This window comes from Octodon degus, unplaced genomic scaffold, assembly GCF_000260255.1.
Source record: "Octodon degus isolate 3935 unplaced genomic scaffold, OctDeg1.0 scaffold00193, whole genome shotgun sequence".
Taxonomy (NCBI): Eukaryota; Metazoa; Chordata; class Mammalia; order Rodentia; family Octodontidae; genus Octodon; species Octodon degus.
The window spans coordinates 447,243-465,099 of NW_004524769.1; the positions used below are offsets into that span (position 1 = coordinate 447,243).

The 17,857-nt window shown below is 49.9% G+C and overlaps 1 protein-coding gene across 8 annotated transcripts in view; it reads left to right on the forward strand.

Annotated features, from left to right (window-relative positions):
* The window catches only part of Mpped2 (metallophosphoesterase domain containing 2), a 162,799-nt gene that overhangs the window by 6,761 nt on the left and 138,181 nt on the right, over window positions 1-17,857 (forward strand). The gene's annotated exons all lie outside the window — the stretch shown is intronic.

Sequence of the window (17,857 nt, forward strand, 5' to 3'; positions counted from 1 at the left end):
ACCCACACCCCCCACCCACAGTACCTTTTCCTATTCAGAAACACTAACTCAAGAGAAAGGCATTCTCCTTGAGTGCCCAGATGTTGGTGTAATCACTGAGATGTGGCTTTGCAGGTGTGTTCTAGAGAGCCACTTGTGGCGAGGTGGCTGCAAGTGGGGAAACCAAAGCAGTGTGCTTGAAGGAATATTTAAATGGCCATAGAATACCCCTCTCTGACAAAGCTAAACAAAAGAAGGGGATACAAATGAAGAACCATTTTATATCTGTATATACAAAATAGTTAGGATAGATATACAGCTGCTTTCTCTTAATTCAATAAGAAGAAAAATTTGTACTAATAGTGTTTGGACAGGATATCATGGCTGCATCTTGTACTATGAGTAACCAGTACGAAGACAACAATATGCAATGTATTAATTATTGAAATTGTCCTACTAATCGGTTTTGAAAATGTCTTATTGCTATGTGTTTCTCAATAAAGTTAACTTGAAAAAAAGAAAAGAAGGGAAGAAGGAAGAAGAAAAGAAGGAGGGAGGGAGAGGAAGAAGGAGAGAGAGAGACAGAAGGAGGAGGAGGAAGGAGAATGTGAACGCAGACAGAGACGCCCTTGCAAATGGCTAGCGCAGGCAGGTTTCAGAGAACCCTGCTCCAAACCGGAACACGTTCAGGGTGGTGCAAAGTGGCTAATGCGACTGGAAGGCAAGGAATATGATTTTTCTTTGCTAATGTTGCTTTTATGAGCAGTAAATGTGTGTTCATTTCAAATCTTTTATCCTCCTTCTATGTATCTGTTTTTCTTCACATATGCCTAAGACTGTACTTAGGTTCTTCTGGCTGGCTTTGCTGCTGGGAGGTTTCATCATGGGGATCACGTGGAGCTCTGGGGGCCCTGTGTCCCCCCAGGCCAGGAAATGATGCTCTGCCCCGATTCCTTGGCAAAGGAGAGTGCCGGGAGCTGGCCGGAGCCTGCAGGTCTGCACACATCTGCCTGGTGTCCGTGGCTCCGAGGCCCCACAGCTGAGCCTGAGCACACAAGGCATTTTAGAAATCATGCAACCTTAGAACCCATCTGCTTCCATCCAGCCATGGAAAATCTAGAGGATGAAATTGTACCCTTTTTGAAAAAATAGGGCTTGAAAAATGCGATTAGCAATGGCAACCTAGACAGCTGTGGAGCCCTTTTGTCGGAGGCCAGTGCTGGAGTGGGGGCTGTCCCACAGCGGGCCCTGGACGGCCTCCGTGTTCATGCCCAGCCTGTGTGGCCCCTCGTGGTTGGCCGGTGCCCGCGCGCACCTTGGCCCTCATCCTGTCACTGCAGTTGCTGTCTCACACAGCAGGGTGCATTTCTGTGTTCATCACATGCTTTCCAGCAAACAGTGCTTCCTGTTCTTCCCGGGCTCCTGTCCCCCCCAGTCCAAATGAGGATGCCCACCCAATTCCGCCACCCACTGCCATTACTTTTTCCTGTCTGTCTGTCTGTCTGTCTGTCTAGCTGTCTGTCATCTTCCATCTTATCTATTGGTCATGTCTAATCCTGTCATGTATACCATTTAATTCCTACAGCATGGCTTGTACTTCCGAGCAGGCTGCTGGTGCTCAGGAATGCTGTACGGACTGATTTAGTGATAACCGATCCATCGAGTGAGGGTTGAGGAGCTCCAGTGGACTCTTGGAGACTTTCTCTGGGACTGTGCTGCCATGTCTTGGCATCTGGAAGGTCTGCAGGCGCGTTTGCAGGGAGCTGACCCCCTTTTTGTGGCCTGAGCTCTCCTTGCCAAAAGTGGCTGTTGCTTTGTAGGCCTTCAGGCCTGGCACTGCAGTCAGACAGCAGTAGACGGTGAGGGATTTTGCTTGAACGCAGTAATGGTATGCTTCTGCTCATTAATTCAAAATCGTTACCTATGGTCTAGATAGAAGCTTCCATTGGCTGGAATAATCTCTACAAAATATTTAGTTGAAAACTTCTTCATTTTTTCTGCGTGTTTCAGGATGTCCTGGAAGAGCCTTGCTCTTCTCCCTAAAGCTCTTTTGTCTTTTCTACTTGAATGGGTGCTCATTTATTCCACACAGGGTTCTTAGGGCATTCACTTTCCTTTTCCACATCCTCCCTAGGTGTGTGCTGCGCTGTGGCATCACCCAGACTCAGCTCGAATCTCTGGTCCTCACACAGATCCCATGTTGCCTTTTGTGCAGCCTGGTGCGGGGGGGGGGGGGCTGAAAACAGGATGGGCGGCCCGAGGGGGGGGGGGGGGGGGCTTCCTCATCCAAGTGAGCGACCAGTCCTGCCTAATTCCCTTGGTCCTCACCCAGCTGTGCCACTTGCTCTGAGCCGTTTCCTCCTGTCTGTGCCTCAGTTTACCCATACAGAACCATTTGCACCAAATGACAGTTAAGCATCTTTGTAGCCTGACTTCCAGAGCTGGCAGTTAGGACAGAGCTCGAGTGTCAGGCATGGCTGGGGGAGAAATGAAGACAAAAAGGGTTCTGTCTCTGTCTGCAGAGCACTTACTGATGAGCTTAGAGCTAGCATTTCAGCTCATTTCAAGAGGTTTCACTTCATTTTTATCTGTAAGTTCTGGCAAGTATAACACAGGCTTAAGAAGAGCCATTGCCTTGATTCTGTTTGTGAGACAGGGACGTGGTTCCATTTTGCATATTTCTGAGGCAGCAGTCTTGGGTGACTTGGGAAAACACAACTGAAGTCCAGCTGGAGGTGACAGGCCACAGTTTAGCCTGGAACTTGTGTCCCCTTTTTCCTCAGACTTTGGTCACAGGAATAGGTGTGATGATTGGAACTTAATGATTATCAGGGTCTCAGTGTCCTGTGACCCCTTCGCCTTTCCTAAGCAGATGCTGACAGTTGTTCAGCACTTTTACTGATGCTGTGAGCAGGCGCTCAGAGAGCCAGTGCAGGTCTGAAAGAGCCATGAGGTTTGTGTTTTTGTATTGATCGGAAGCCCATGAAGATGCAATAGGAGCCCGATAATAGCACGCCCTGTGCCCAGTTTTAGCCTTGAAAACTCCTTGCCAGGAGTGGCCCCTCAGTCGCCCTGTTGAGTTAACTCCTTGTCCTTTTCTTTAAAGACTGGCTAGGAGGAAGTTCAAATCTGTGTTGGTGCCTTCAGCGATAAACAGCCTGGAGCCTGGTCACACTGTGGTTACGGTCCCCAGAAGTACAGCCTTAGGATGGAAAGTTCAGACTCTGCAGCTTCCTACTGGGCGGCTGCCCACGGCCTGCCTTCACTGCTCTGTGCTCTATCTCCATCTGCAAAGCTGTCTGCAACAGTGACACTATGTCTGGCATCTGGGCTGTGGCAGTGGTCAAAAGGGCAAGACGGCTTGTTTGTGAAGTTCTCAGCAGAGTGCCTGGTCCCCATTCAGAGGTTAGCGCTTACCGTAGTGGTTGTTACATGCATGTTGTTTTCTTTCTTTCTTTCTTTCTTTCTTTCTTTCTTTCTTTCTTTCTTTCTTTCTTTTTTTGGTGGAATCGGGGATTGAACTCAGGCCCTTGTGCTTGCCAGGGAAGGGCTTATTCCACTGAGCCATCTCCCCAGCCCCTCATCCGTGTTGTTTTCTTCAAGTTCTAAATTGTTTCCATGTGTATGGGAAGTCAGTGGAGTGTAAGTCACTGGTACATGCAGTCCTGGGTTCCAGCCCAGGTCCACGGAGGCTTCTCTGGATGGGCCTTTGGGTTGGCAGTGCTGGCGGGTGTCTTGCTTTGGTTCTTGTCATGACCGTAAACAGCATGAGAAGGTCTCACCTGCCACTGGTTGCTCTGTGAGAGTAGTCTGCCTAGGGAAGGACTTCGGTGTCCTTGCTCCACTTGGGCTGGTACGCAACTGACCCCGTGCCCTTATGGGATTAAGAGAAACATCCAGGGTGGATCGTTGTAACCAGGGATGGCTGCGGAGGGCACAGCTCGGGCTGCAGAGGCAGGCACAGTAAAGGAGGTCTAGAGATAAACGCCGACCGTGCCAGTTTCTGGCTTGGTTGGGTGACAATGTTGGAAATTTTGGTTCTCAGTCTTATCATCTGTATAATAAGTTTATTGATATTTAAGATACTGCAAACCTTAAATGAGATGCTGCATAAGACACGTTGTGCTGAAGACGGACATTGACGTAGGTGTGAGAAGCGCTCAGGGTTTCTGCACCGGCCAGCGATGGAAGGACCAGCACCGCCTGGCTGAGCTGCTTGGCTGTGGAAGGCCCTGAAAGGCCAGCTGAGGGCTTCTGCACCCTTCTGCAGCTCTGCACCTAGGACAGCGCTAGCTAAAAGCAGTCATTTAGTGTCCCTCTGGGCCCTGACCTCCAGAGCTCCTGATTGGTTGCCTAATCTTGGATTCTGTTCTCACGCTGCTCAGACATGTGGTAGGAGGTAGCTGTTTGTTGCAGGTCTGTGTTAGCGCTCAGTAGCTGGAAAGTAACAGAAGAGTTCCCAGGAAGAAGCAGCATTCAGTGCTGTAGACTATATAATGCAGTGCATTGCAGAGCGTATGGTGGGAATGGGTAGCGTGAGACCAGAATTGTGGAAGGAAATCTGTGAGCTGAGAGAGTATTACTGTGTGTGTGTGTGTGTGTGTGTGTGTGTGTGTGTGTGTGTGTGTGTGGGAGAGAGACAGAGACAGAAATAAAGATAAATACCACTGGTACTGGTCATTATTTAGAAAATAAACTTGAGAATTATTTTTCTGGAATGCAAAGTTGAGTAAAGACCTTTCACTTTTTATTTTATAGGCTGTTATATAATGTGAATTACTTATAACAACTAGATGAAATTTTGTGATAGAAACTTTTTTTTAAGGATAGGAATACAATTTGTGTAAGTCCACCTTGCTCTGATGAAAGCCCTGGGCCTCGCCTGGATCCCACTCCTAGGATGGCACTCTTTTGCTTTATGATATAATCAAGGAACAGCCCAAAGGCTCTTTGTTGGTTCCATATGATTCAACATGCTCGGGTTGAGGGCCATGTCCAGGTTTTGTCTACTTATTCTTCCTCTACCTAAAGTCTCTTCAAGATATTCTCCAATTTGTGTCTTTGGGATCCATTTTTAGAAGTCAGCGGATTAGAAAGTATCAGTAGACAAGGAGCTGCAGCAGTCGACCCACCTAACAGCGTTCCCCAAGCCTAGATTCCAGTCCCTCCTGGCCACTGATTACTGCATACTCTTTAGCAGCTTCAGGGTCCGCTCAGTCTCTGAACTTTGGGGTCCTTCCCAGCACCTGGGTTGATGCTCTGCTGCATCATCCCTTCTTCTTCTGGTGGGCTAACATTTCCCCTGCTGCTTCGCTTTCTTCTGTCTGTTTAAAATTAAGTGCACAAATCCCACCTCACCAGTGGTCTTCCACTGGGAGAGGATGGACCAGAGAGACATCAGGTGGATGCAGAGAGGGGCAGGTATCTCTGGCTCTTACAGGGAAGAGCAATCTCAGGGGATGAACGGCTGGGCTGTGGAAGACACCCCCTGGCAAGAGGTGGACGGGGGTCCTGGCTGCAGAACTGGGCTGCATGTGCTACTTGGAGAAAGCCCTCTGAACGCACGCTTCTCTCTTCGCAAGCCGCCTTCTCACTCTCATTATGGATTTATCACTGGTCTGCACATGAGCGTGGCCATCATTTTTGCTAATGTTTTCAGTCTGAAGTTTGTCTTGGAGATCCTGAATGGCTCTTTTGGTTTGCACTCACGTATAAACTTAGGGTATTTTTCTATTGTACTCTCATTTCTTTTTAAAAATAAGTTCTTTTTCTTAGCTGCCCCCCCTGAGGGTAGCATCTTGTGGTCTGTGACAGTTGGTCTTCCTTTCAGAACTGACTTGTTTCCTATTCTATAGATGTCTTTGTTTGCTTCTGAGCATCAAAAAGGCAATGTAAACTTAGTTGTTTTGTCCATACAGATTTATTCTTAGAAACCTAGTTGTGTGTTGTGTAACCCAGTAGTGTATTCTGTTTTGTTTTTTGACTACTTGACTTTCAGTCCGTGTAAAGGATGTTGACACATAAAGCAAATCCTGCCCACTAGGTTCTGTCTGGATTCTGAATTCTGAAGTAGTTGCTTACTTTTATGGGGATAACGGCGATCAGAAGGCGAGCGTGGCCGCAGTCCCTGGACGGACGCGTCTGACTGCAGTCGTGAGTGCGGCCCTCTCCCTGTGGCCCGACCTTCCTGGTGTTTTACCTTCATCTTCCCTCACGGAGCTGTCTCTGTAAAATGGCAAGAAAAGCTAAAAAAGAAATACTGCAATAGTAGGAGTGCACGTAAGACAGATTCAGTTTTAATTCAGAGATTTTACAGCGTATGAAGGTGAGATTTTAAGATAGAAAAGCAAAGCAAGCACCACTCACCCACCCTCCTCGTGCAGCCCTGTGGGTGGTGCTGCCCGGCAGGGAGGAGGGCAGCCTGGGAACCCCGTCCTCGGGGCTTCCTGCCTTCTTGGTATTTCCTTAGCTCTCCTCTTCCTCTGAGTTCGCCCTTTTAGATCTAATAACGTCTTGGAAGCGAGATATGCAGTGGTGACCTTGGCGTGGCTGAGCTACTACTTCAGTGTCAGTGTGGCCCGGATGGCCGTGCTCTTAGAGACCACCATGTTGGTCTTTCTCTCTCTCTCTCTCTCTCTCTCTCTCTCTCTCTCTCTCTCTCTCTCTCTTTCTTTCTTTTTTGCAGTATAAAAAGTATACTTGGAGGCTTTGTCTATGTGGAAATCCTAACTGCACAGCGGAAGCTGTTGGATTGCCGGCCCCAGCAGTCTTTAGCTCGGCAGGTTTTTGCTTCTCTTGCTTGAAGAATAATTTTCCTTCACCTTCTGTCCTGTAAAAGGATAAAATACATGCTCATAGGAAAATATATTTTTGTAAGTTTTTCACTTTTTCCTCTTTACCACAAGTCAAATACACGAGCTCTTCCAGTTGGTTTACATATCTGGTGTAATGCGGTACCGTGATGAAAACTGTTGAGACTTAACAATGAGGGCGGACTCGACCATTCAGGAAAAAGGACAGATGCAGCTTTCATACTTGGTGGTGCTGAGTTTTGGAATTCTGAGAGAACAGTAGATCGCTACGGAGCTTCCTGGGTTGGCCTTGGCTTCCGTAAGGGATTGTGGGGCTCAGGCCCTCATGCCGGCTTTTCTCCGACCCACTTATTTCTCGTAGAGACAGCTTCAGCGCCTTCTGGCTTGAAGATGGACAAGTCTTGGGTTAGACCGTGTCTTTTCTGTCTTGCTGGGGGCTATTTGGGCCTTTACATTAATTGACTAAGACAAGAAGCTCACTTCTACTTGGTTTTAGGTATCTGTGCCACCAAGCAACATTCAAACCTTTTATGTATTGTGCACTTGGTCTGAAATATTCTTTGTATGAAGACCTCAAGGCAAAATCAAGAAAAAATAACAACTCTCTGCGGCTATGCAATTCCAGCTCTAATTTCCTGAGAGAGTTAGACTTTTGCTCTGATGTATGTATTTAGCCAGCCTTACTGATGTCATGAGTGTTGGAAATTGTTAAGTTTTCTTTCACTTTGCATCACTTTAATGCTACTGCAGAGATAACTGCAGAAGTCTACCAAACTCTAGCAGCTCCTTCTAAGTCACACAGTTCGTATCTGTTGTTCAGAATACCTTATATTTAATGCGTGATATTTAAAAACATCATATAACTTTAGAAAAAATTATGTATTTGGTATAGGATCTTGCTACACAGCTCAGACAAATATTGATCCTCCTGTTTTCAGCCTCCCAGCACTGCATTTGTAGTCTTGGTGGTGGGCTCTGCGTGTCTGGGGCAGGGCCGGGGCCAGTGTAGCATGTGGTGCTAGGGATGAACCCGAGTCCTTGTATTTGCCTAGGGAGGTGCTTAGTCCACTGAGCTATCTCAGCAGCCCCTAAAATTATGTAACTTTTATGTACAAGTTCTATGTGGGCAGGGGATCTGTGTCCCCTCAATATTTGTCTGCTGAAATCTGAACATGGCGGCCATGATGCTGAGAGGCATGGCCCTTGTATGAGGGGGAAACTCTCAGAAGTGGGATTAGTGCCCTTGCAAGGGGCTGAGGGAGACCTTGCCCTGTGCAGGTGCTGTGTGCACTTCCAGCAGCCGCAGCGGGGAGCACTCAGTTCCCAATTTGCAGTAGCCACAGAACCGCGAATGGCCTGAGCAGGCAGGGAGGGTAATGAGGTGCGTTTTGTGTGGAGGATGAACATGGAGAAGGGGCATATGGGAGTGGCAGAGACGGCAGGCGCCTCCATGAGGGGACGGATATCCCTGGGCTTTCCTGATGTGCGTGGTCTTGGCTCCAGAACTAGAACAGGGCAGGGTCCCTCATCTGGGACAGAGACAGACTTGTACCTGCGAATTTTGGAGACACACAGAGTGACCCTACATACCAGTGCGCATAGCATTTTGGAAGGGCAGGCAAAGTGGCATATGATATGTGAACCTACTTTGATCTCTGAAGTAAAACTGACTTCTTTTTTAGGCCTTTTTAGGCAACTTAGCTCTTCAGATTTAGAGTTCATTTTTTTTTTTTTTAAATGCATTTGATAAAGAGTGAACAGTGCACTGGCCTTGGAGAAACACAAGGCTGTTTGAAGCTGGCTTTCCCATACTGGCCCTCTGCTAATGGGGGAGACTTATCCTGCGTCAGGGCAGATGCTGACTTGCACGGGTTAACTGGTTTCCACTCTGCTCCTAACCCGTCTTTGTGGGCACAGCTAGTGGCTCTGAAACCTATTTGGGCTTAGGAAACTTAGAAGGAGCCGAGGGTGGGGGACTGGGAAGAGCAGCAGGGAGGGGTGCACTCGTTCTTGGGGGGTATTAGTTCCTGCCTCTTCTGTGCCCGCCTCGGAAGCATGGCAGTGTCTTTCCAGGGTGCCGTGGGCACACTCAGTACTCAGTGGGCTCCTCAGCAGGCTCCCAAACTCAGAAGGGAGCCAGCGTCCAGTGCGGGGTCACCGTCGCTGCCCCCCGGGGGCCTCCACCCCGCTGGCTCCTATCCATCCCTGCCCGGCACCATGTTAATGGTCTCCTCGGCACACTCCACTATTTATCTTGGAATTCGACCTCATCATCTTGGCAACAGAGCAGGGGCCTCAGTGCTCAGATCGGTCGTCATTTGTTGTTAATTTTCTGTTGCCATAAATTTTGCCCTTTGAGGGAGACAGAGGGGGGCATGTTTTGAAATATTTCCTGCAACATGTAAGTGGGGCTTCATGTTCTGTGGACAGGAGGAGGGAGACGCCGGACCTCCCGGAACCAGCGCCCTGCCCTGCGGGGCCGTGCTCCCCAGTCTCCGCGCTGGCCTGTCCGTCCGCCAGGGCTGGCGCTGAGGGGCCTTCGCAGAGGCAGCCGGGTCCGCGCCGCGAGGGGCGGCCTGGTGGGAGCGACGCATCCGCCTTGCACACAGGGCCTGGCTCTCGGCGAGCTGTCCTGTCCCTGCCGGCCACCAGCCACAGTGCTCGCCTTGCTGGGCCTGGCGTCGGCTGCCCGGGCTGTTAGACAGAGCGGGCCCTTGCTCACCTGCTTTTATGAGGTGTTTATTTTGTCAAGTGTGGAATGAAAATGAGGTTTTTGGCCATTAGTGCATTTCTCTCCGCGGGGAGGGGCCGCACGCTGTAAACACGCAGGCTGTGTGCGGAGGTGCTGGGCCCTGGGCACAGAGGAAAGCGCGAACAAAGGGGGCAGGAGCTGCGCAGAGCTTGTTGCTAACAGAAATCTGGGCACAATTAAAAATATCGCAGGACGACGACGTCATTGGAGAAGTTATGAAAAAGACATTCATCCAGCTTCGCGTCGGCCCTGGCCAGCCGAGCCTGCCACCCTGGCAGTCGCCCCGGAAGGTCTAGGCTCTCTTCCCGGCGGGGACCCTCGTGCCTGCAGACTTGCCAGCCTAGTGTGGTGCCCGCTGTGGGCCAAGCCGGTCGCGTAGTGCAGAGGCTCGCTGGGCTGAGAATCGCGTCTGCGTGGTGGCTCCTGTGTGGGCAGCCTGCCTCTGCCACAGCAGACCTACTGCTGTGTCCCTCTGTTCAGTTCTCACCCAGGAGGTTTTAGGGTTAGGATGTCCCCCGAGGAGTTCTGCTGAGCGTGGAGGGACCCCGTTCCCATTAACCTAGGATGGCCCCGGGCACGAGCTTCACACACAGGTGTCGCAGCTCGCCATGGGCCATGTGGGACAGATTCCTGAGTTTTCCTGAATCTGGAAATGGGGGTGGGGGTCATAAGGAATCCAGACGCTGGTGTTGTCCCGGGCGAGAGGCCTGGTTTCCAAACGCCCTGCTTTCAGTGGCCTTTTCTTCCTTCTCCCAGGGGGTTTCCCGTGCAGATGGGCTGGGTGCCCACGTCCTCTTTTAGATCCCGGATGATAATCACACTCTGGGATTCAAGGGCAGTGCTGAATGCATTAGATGAGTGATGAGGTAACTGCTTTATGTGAGAATAAGAGGTTGCAGGCAAGAGAGTGGGAACTGGAAAAAGAGCCTTCCGGTGGATCCGCGAGGCTGGGAAGAGGATTTAACACTCCGGAGGTTTTAGAAGCCGTTAAAAGTCGGTGGTGCTGGAGTTTCCTGGCTGGAGCTTGAGATGTGAGGCTCTCGCTCCGAACCGAGCCGCTGAGTGGCGCTCAGGAGCCAGGCTCTCCCTCCCTGAGGCTCCCTGGGGTGAGCTCCCCCGGGGAGTGCGAAATTGTTTCCTGTGAGAAGAGCAAGGGACAGTGAGGCTTCCATGGCCCTTGTAGACCACGCGGGGCCAGCCAGACATGTGGCAGCGGCTGGTGCCAGCGTTGCCGATCTGTCCACCGGTGTTTCCCAAGGTCTTCAGTGCTGTGTGGCTGGGCGTTCATGTGGAGGCCAAGATGCAGGGCTAGGCCTGCTTTTGAGGCCTGCCTCCTGCACTGTCTTTTTAAAACAAAATTAATTTTGAGACAAGGTCTCCCTTTGTAGCCCAGGTTGACTTCCAACTTGTGGCAATCCTGCTGCCTCAGGCTCCAGGGTGCTGGGATATACGGTTGTGTGCTGCACTCTCAGCTGTATTGTCTTGGTGCTTAGGAGGGGTCTTTGAGAGTGAGGGCAGCTGCAGGCTAGATACAGGCTCAGAAGGAGCACGACTGCCCCTCTCTGGGTACTGTTTTCCCCTGAGCTTTAGGGATCTCCTCACCCTTCCCTGGATCTCCCTCACCCACCATCCTGAGAGTAGCCCACGCGTCTCTATTTCTCTGCTCCCTTCAGCTGCCCTGATCATAAATGCATTTTCCAGCTGGGCAAGTCTGCCTTTCACAATCCATCAGTGCAATGGACATGACAATGTTGCTTTATTTTTTTCAGTGTGTATGTGGCACAGTGCTGGGCACATGTTAGACACGCCACCAACACCAGCTGACTGAATGAATGGAACCAGAGCTGGGGGCAGTGGCACAGCCTGCATTCCAGCACACTCCAGGGCCAGGGCAGGAGGGCTGCAAGTGCAAGCTCAGCCTGGGATATAGTGAAGTGACGCTTAGTGACATATGGAAGCCCTGTGCTGGAAATGTAGCTCAGAAATGCCCTGGTGTTAGTCCCCAGTAGCATGAAAGGATAAATGACCTTGTAAGAATTCCGAAGATGAGTATGTGCTTCCTAAGAAGTTTATGCCACTTTGCTGAAATCATCGTTTGTTTCAAGAGTGAACTTTTAATCTTGACTTTGTTCTTGGGTTTAAAAAGGAACTTATAGAAGCCTCCCATGTTTCAGGACAGAGCTGGGTGCAGCTCAGAGTGAGCATTTCTGACACTCGTGTGCGAATTCTGTAATGTGCTTGCCTTCTGTTGCCTTTGCTTCGATTGTAGTAACTCATCTCTAGCACGGGAGAAGAATCCAAGTTTCACTTTGCCCTTGACTCTGCAGTTCTGGCTTTCCTATGCTGTTCTTTATCCTAAAGACGGAAGCATTAGAAAGCATATTATTTTGTCTCCTTGTAAAATGCTTGTTTACTGATCCTGTTGGGACTCAAGAGTTACTGGCTAGAAGAATGAAAATTCGTTAAGATGCACTGTCACTGGCTCACCGCAGAGCCTGCCTGGGGAGTGTGGCACTTCCTTGGCATTGGGAACATGGAAGCAGGTCATCCGTCCTCGTGCGAATTATGCATTTGGTAGAAATCAAACCATTTTTTTGTGTTCTTCTGTGTAACAACTTTACTATACTGGGATAGCCAGAACTGTTTTGACAGAAGTTTGTGATTTAGGTTAAATACAGATAAAATGATGGTAACAGTATTGGTATTAAGTGCAATTGGAAATTGTTCAAAAGTCGACTTCAATGAAATTCAGACTCAGAACAGGATGGGGTTCTAATGATTGCAAATGAAACTATAAACTTCTGAAAAACTACATGACCAGAAAAACCCTGCAATATAGTGCCCAACTTAAGAAAGAATTGCTCTGGGGATAGGACTTCAGGGAGATAGTAAGAAAGTGAGGCTTTCGTTTTTTGGGTTTTTTTTTTTTCTTTTTTTTTGTAGAACCGGGGATTGAACTCAAGTCCTTGTGCTTGCCAGGCAAGCACTTATTCTATGAGCCATCTCCCCAGCCAGTGAAATTTGCCTAGTAGGTCCTTTGGCTACCTTTCGGGGCAGACTTCAGGCCTGCCCTCTCTGGCCCATGGCTACGCTGTGAAAACTTCACGTAATGAACTTTTCTGGGGATGCCCTTTGGGGAGCCCTGACTGCGTGTCTGGGCCTGATGCAGGTTGGAGTCCCTGAGGCTTTGACTTGAGGTGAAGCCTTCCTGCCTCTTTGATCAGCACCTGCAGTGGCCGCAGTGACACTGTGTAGGGAAAGTAGGGTTTAGTAATTGAGTCTGTGGAAATCTTAGTCTGTGGAAATCTGTCTTCAGAATAGGGAAGACACTGAAACCCACATGCACAATTTAAGTGAGCCTGTATTCTGCATTATAAATATGCACCGGATGCCAAGTGGAAAGCCGGAACCCTCTCTCAGGATGCTGTTAGGGCCAAGCGGAATCTCATTAGGGACAGCATCAAAGATCAGTTCCTCGTGTCCGTAAAAACAAGTGTAAATTATCTGGTGTGCGCCTGCTGTTAGCAGTCAGGGTGCTGCATTATGCATGACAGGAGGCTGCCCCGAGGGGTGTGGGAAGGCAGCCGGGGGCTGCAGGAGGTGCTTGGGGCTGCTCGGCTTGTTATTTATTTATTTATTTTTGGTGCTTAGTCCTACAATTTAGAAATTTATGGGCGTGTTTCACTTAATGGAGGGTGCCGTATATCACCCGGGTCCTACGTTTCTGATGAATTGGAGTCAGCTCACAGAGGCGTGATAAGGTCTGAGTTGTCTGTTTGCTCCACCAGTCCACTCAGATTTATGTGCCTCATCTGCTGTGCCGTGGAGTCGGTACTGGAGCCCACGAAAGAGCTCCAGTACCGACATGGAGCGTCGTGGCTTCCGTCGTTCTCTCGCTTTCTTGGGCTTCTTGGTTAGATTTTTAAATGTGAGTGTGGACGCTCAGTCATTAAGAAAATGTAGCTGAGCTGAAGAGTCAAAATTTTCCTAGTTTTGGAGTGCCTGTCAGGGGGAGAAACGCCTTCTGGCACTTTCTGGCTGGAGTGGGTGGAGAAGTGTCTTTGGTGCTGGGAACACCACCAGGGCGCCTCTCAGACTGCGTCCAGCACCTGTGGCTCTGGGGAACACATGACCTGTCTGGGGATAATGCTGACATCTTTCCAAGGTTGCTGTGAAGTTCCCTGATTCATGTGTCCGGCGGACCTGCAGTATTTCCCGGAAGTGACGGACGCTGCCTCAGCGTTGTCCTTCTTACTGTTAGAAGGTAGGGCATCTTGCTGCAGAGCTGGGGATGCCTGGGTGTGGAACCACCAGAGCTCAAATCTCCAAGCTTGAGTCCACATGCTGGCAGAGAATGATTGATTTGGGGCTGGTTAGGGGAAGCATCTAAACACATGAAGTATTGAGAAAATCATGTGTCTCTGTGGCCCGAGTGACCTGGAGAGGAAGCCACGAAATCTTGGAAGCTGTACAAAATGCCAAGAGAAAGGCCACCTTCCTCTTGCCTGAGCACAGGACAGTGAGTACCCCGTCCTCTGACCCTTTGCTCAGGACTGAGCAGCCCTTGGGCTGGACCAGAACAATAGCCTGACTGGCCAGCACTGACTCTCACTGCCCTGCCTGTGGTGTGGTGCAGCTCCCCTAGTTTTGCGGATGGAGGCCACCTTAGGGATCCTACAGCCCTCGACGCCATCCCTTGGAAATGAGAAACGTACTCCGAAATGCCCCAGCCAGGGGAAGAGTGGCTCAGTTTGAGGTGGAGCCTGGGCATGGCCTGCAGAGGAGATAGCAATTGAGTGGGAGGACGGGGGGTGGGGGAGGCGGGAAGCTGGGGTCACTGTGAGTGATAGAGCTAGCGGGATGGCCCACAGCTGTGACCATCCCAGCCGCTCTGAAGGCTGCGGTGGGAGGATGGTGAGTTCAAGGCCAGGCTGGACTATTTCATGAGCTGCTGTCTCACAAAATATACTATACTGTAGTACAGTACAATGTAATACAATACAGTATACTACAATACAGTACTGTACAGTATAACATAATATTATACAAAATAAGGCTGAGGAAGTAGCTCATCATTAGACCACCCACGCTCCATCAGGCCTGGGCAAAACACGAAGAGAAGAAACCCGTAGCTGTGGCCCAGTAAGTGCTGCGGTGTGTTGGGACAGGCAAGGGCCACGGCGGCAGTGCTTACCCCTTTATTCCAAATGCACGGCTTGGTGCTGACCCCGGCACAAACCCCTGTGGACAAATGTGCAGCCTAGAGTGGCCCTGAACACGAGCTGTGGAGACCACACAGCATAGCATAGCACAGGTGCCTGGAGTACAGCGTGTCTCTTTAGGGCCTGTTGTCATGGGCTGCGGGTGACCCTTTGTGGGGAGACAGGAGGGGCTGACCAGGAGAAAGAGGGAGAGCTTCTTCAGGGTTGCATCTCAGAGCTTTCTGGGCTCGGCTGACTTGGCTGCACGCAGCTGCTTTCCAGCATCCTTTCCCAGGGGTGCTTGCGGACCAGGACCATCCAAGAGGCCGTGCCTCCAGTTCTTCTCCTCACCTGCAAGGAGGAAGCTTCCCAGAGAGGCCCCTTGTGGGCAGCTCATTCAAACTCAGCAGCTGCTCTCTACCTCAGGATCCCACTTGCTCGCCCTGCTCCTCCGGGTCTCTGCCCTGGTTCCCCCAACTCTGGAGGTGCCTCCTGGCCCAGTGGCTCCAGACACGCTGCCATTTCCTCCTCAGAGACGCACACCTGGGCTGCGCTTGAGCTTCTGGTTGGCCACGCGGAGGAGGGCATGCCTGTGGCACCGTGGAGAGCCGTGCGCGCTGGGCATGTCGGACGGGTTCTGGCCCGCTGCGTGGAAAGGAGCGAAGCTGTGCACTTCCAGGCCTTTTCCTCGTGGGCCTGGAAAGATGAAAGCCTGGAGTCACTGGCCCAGCACATTTTCTAGGTTCAACATGAGCACAGCACCAAGGCCACTGGTGGCTGAATGTCCGACAGCAGGGAGGACCTCACTGGCACCCCTATGCTGGGGACTCGCGTGGACAGCAACACTAGCCAAAGAGGTGGTCCCATCACTCCGAAAATTGCATCTGTCGTCCACAGCTGGTGTCGGCACTGCCTGATGGGCCACCAGAGAGTGTCCTCCTCGTTAGACTTGAGAAACCCATGACGTCATTTATGCCCTGAAGAGCATTGTCCAAGATGTGCAGTTTCCCTTCAGGAAAAGGACCTGTGGCAGGTGGCAGGCACTGCACCAAACCTCTTCCAGTTGAACTGCAGCTGGGCCTGCCATGGCTTTGGTCGCAACCTCTTTTGCCTAGGGTACTACAGTTCCATCTGTCAGTAAGGTGGCCCCAGCCAAATGCTGGGGTTGGGCAGCTGGACATTGAGCCAGGGCTACCTGTTAGATCTTTAAAACTTGAGCATGGGGCCAGGGAGATGGCTCAGTGGAATGAGCGATTCCCCGGCAAGCACAATGGCCTGAGTTCAATCCCTGGTTCCGCAAGAAAGTAAAAATAAAAAATAAAATCTGAGCATCCCAGGAGGTAGGAGAATTCTTCCAGGCACCTTGATTTTCTGAGAAGGCCAGAGATGGTGTCTGCCAGTGACATTTGGATTTAGTTGGAGCTGTAGAACCTTGCGTTCTCTGAACTGTTGAGCTTCATAATGAGAAAATTGGTAATGAAAGCTCTAGCTTTTGATGATAATTAAAAATAGTAGTCTGAATGCTCAGGGCCTAACTTGGTAGGCGGAAGAGTTTATCTAATAGGCATTGCGGGGCGTCCAGCCAGCGAGTGTGCTGCCACGGGCAGTCTTGCTCCCTGTAGGAGTGCACCTCCCTGCACTGTCGACATGAAATGTGCGTGTGTGCACACATGTGCCCGCACCCACAGACAGGGGAGGTCTCATCCCCAGGTGAAATGCCCGCCAACTGGCCCTTCTGACTGCCTCAAAACCAAATAAAGCACTGGACGGGTTGGCGTGTGGTCCGAACAACGTCAGAGAATGATACTCCTGAGTTGAGCTTGCTTTCTGTTGAGGGTGCTAAGAAGCCCTATTATTAAGAATACCGGGTCAGTCCTGCGTTTACCTTGACATCGTTTTTCTTTCTGTGGAGATGCAAAAGGCCCTGGAGCACACTGCTTTCTTTGTGTTCCACACTGGGTGTGGGTATCATGATTTTTGCATGACTGTGGGCAACCCTATAAATAAACAGATTCAGTGCTTTGTTTTAAATGCAATCAGCAAGATTGCATTTGCATTGCTTGTAAGTGAGCCACGTAAGTGGAATCACATTGCCGGCATCTCCTTAGGCATCATAAAACGTTATGGACGCAGGCTGCTTTTCTCCACCGAAAGCGTCTTGAGCTTGTATTAGGGCGCCTGCTTTCATCTTCCTTTGTGATCAAATTTGTCGTATTCTACAGCGCGAGGGCGCATATTTGCACTTACGCTGGTTGCTGGAGAAATCCTCATTTGAGTCTTCCAGAATGAGCTAAGATATTGGTTCAGTGGGGGGTAAATGGGAGTTTTAGGACTGTCTCGTGTCGCGTAGCGAGGGATCGCTAATCACTTTCTGGGCATGTGACGACTTCTGCTTACTAAGTGCGTGCCAGCCTGCGCTGGGTGGAAATAGAAAGCGCGCTGAAGCTCTTCAGGCAGTTAGCTACAGAAAATGGTTTACATAATTAAAAAAAAAAAAAAACCAAAAACTAAGTCACCATTTTTTTTCGCTACCAGTATTCTTAATTGGCTCTTTAAAAGGCATCTGCAAGGCAAATGACTCAAAATTCATTGTGAGATTCCCTACTTATTTCCTTAAAATAAATAATACAGCACAACAATAATTGCTGACTTGCAAAGTCAGTCATTTCGTGACAAATGAGAATGTCCTATGTCACAAATCAGGCTGCCCTTCCACAGAGGCTTTCTCAGCTCCTAAAGTCAGAGGAAAGGCAGGAGGCCTTCCATTGTTTGTATGGGTGTGGCTGGCACATGACCCCTGCTACCCCGGTGACAGCTCAGGGTGTTGGCCTGGTAACAGGTGAGGACCAGTGGGCTTTGGAAACGATGCTTCCCAGAGAATACACAGCCCAGCAAGTGGGAATGCGGGGAGGATTCATACATGAGAGAGTTCTTTTGTTAAAGAAGATTTAAGCATCTGAAACCAAAAAGAGAAATTAACTTTCTAAAATATCTCACAAAAAAATTTTTTGCACCAAGACTTCCAAGGACATGTACAGTTGTATGTTTACATATTATTTTTTAAAAAACACATCTAGGAAAAAATTGCACATGGAAGAACGACATTGAGTACA